The following is a 2,089-nucleotide window of genomic DNA, read 5'->3' as shown; positions in this document are numbered from 1 at the left end:
TCTTTGTGTCCTGGCTCAGTGCCTTGCACCTGCAGGTGTTCTGTGCCCATTTATAATGAAAGCACCCAAGAGCTCCAGGCCTAAGGGGCACCTGGGTGGCTCAGTCGGGTAAGTGTCCGACTTCAGCTCAGGTCATGATCTTGTGGTTCATGAGTTCAAGCCCAGCATCAGACTCTCTGTTGTCAGTGCAGAGCTTCCTTCAGATCCCCTGTCCCCTTCTCTCTGCCCCTCCCCAAATCACATGCACACTCTCTCTCTCTCTCAAAAATGAATAAATATTCTTAAAAAAAGAACTCCAGGCCTGAGAGATGGGATACTATGTTCCAGCCCTAGTTCTTCCTTCCCCAACTCTGTGGCCTTCAAGCTGCCATGTTCTTTCTCTGAGCTTCTGTTTTCTCACCTATAAACTGAGCATTTTGGTCTGCTACCTCAGGAACTTCAACTCTGACATATCACACATCATTTCTTACTGATCATTCTAAATAAGAAGGGATAAGCAAACAGTCTCAGAATCTAAGTTTGCAACTAGAGCCAGACCACTTACTGCAGTAAAATTCTAGTTGGATGATGTTTCTTCTCACATTTGGGGAAAAGATGCTATTGTGAAATATTATTTTTGGTTCCAACAGAAGATGAGGTCATTTAAATGCTGCTGAGACAGCTCCCTTTAATGTACCACCTCTGTTTTGTAAATAAATCCCCCCCCCTTTTTTTTTGGCCTCTGTGAGGAGATGCATGTATGAGCTCACACAGTAATTGGCGTTTTTATAGGAAAGGGTAGCACTTCAACAACACTAATATAAATGTCCATAGCGTCCAGTTTTGCGTGGTTTGGCTTTTTCTCAACAGGCTGACAATCTCGTTGCCCTTTAAGCCAATGCAAAAGGAAGCAAAGGCTTGAGCCATCTGTCTAGACAGGATCTGTTTCAGAACTCAATCATCTCTACAACTGGATCGGGTGTTCACACGCTAAACATTGGCAAGCGTGCAGGTATCCCGTCTGGGTGAGCCTGTTAACATCAGTCTCAATAACTTCTGAAAAACCGTAGGATGAGTGTATAAACATCCCACATTTATTAATTCTATGGCATTTATACGGTATTGTTATGTGCTAGGCACCGTTCTAGTTGCTGGAGAACCCACTGATAAATGAGAGACAAGGTTCCTGTGCCATGGCACTTAACACAAATAAGGGGCCACAGGGAATAAATAAGCAAATAGATGAATCAGAATGTTAGATGGTGACAACAAGTACTATAAATGAAATCGGTGAAGTGAAAGATGACTGGGCAGTGTCCTGGTGGGGTTAACTGAAATTGGTATCACTGAAGGCCTAATTAAACAGGCAGTGTTTGAGCCGAAGCTTGAATGTCAGGAAAGGACAGCCGTGCAACATCTAGAAGCAGAATATTTCCAGCGAGGAGGCAGCACATGTGGCTGCCCTAGGCAGGAGTGATTGGGTCTTCCAGGGATAGAGAGACAGTAAGTGCTGGAGAGAACACGGAGGTGGGGGAGGGGATATGATTTGGGATTGCAGGCAAGGCTAGAGATGGAGGTTTGTGTTCGCCATCTCAAAGATTTGGACTTCAGTCTGCGTCTACTAGGGAGCTGTTGGAAGGTTGAAGCTGAGTGCATCATGATGTATGTTGTATAATGGAGAATAGGGTATTGTAGGAGATGAGGAAAAAAAGGGAGACCATACTGGAAACTACTGTGATAATCCATATTAGAGATCCTGGTGGTCTTGACCAGAGTGGTGGCAGGAAGGAGCAGGAGTAGATAGACGTGGATGTGTTTTACAAGTAGAGCCTACAGATCTTGCTCATGGTTTGGGTATAGGAAATAGAAGGAGGAATCAAAGCTAGCGAGCTTTTAGTTTGCATATCCTCTTTAGCTGGCATAAATGATGGTGCTTTTCCCATGGAGGTGGGAAAGCCAAGAGGGAGAGGGAGGCAGAGTCCTGTTTTGACCATACTGAAGTGCGTATTACATACCCATGCAGAATTCTAAGGAGGCAGTTGGAAATCTACTTAATATTCTATTTAAGTTGGCCTGTTGATTTTTGGCGAGTGCCAGCTTTAGCCTCATA

The sequence above is a fragment of the Lynx rufus genome, unplaced genomic scaffold (assembly GCF_022079265.1).
Source record: "Lynx rufus isolate CCGP_SWC_20201006 ecotype Redwood Valley unplaced genomic scaffold, mLynRuf1.p SCAF_1, whole genome shotgun sequence".
NCBI lineage: Eukaryota > Metazoa > Chordata > Mammalia > Carnivora > Felidae > Lynx > Lynx rufus.
Note: the sequence above shows the minus strand (reverse complement) of the source record.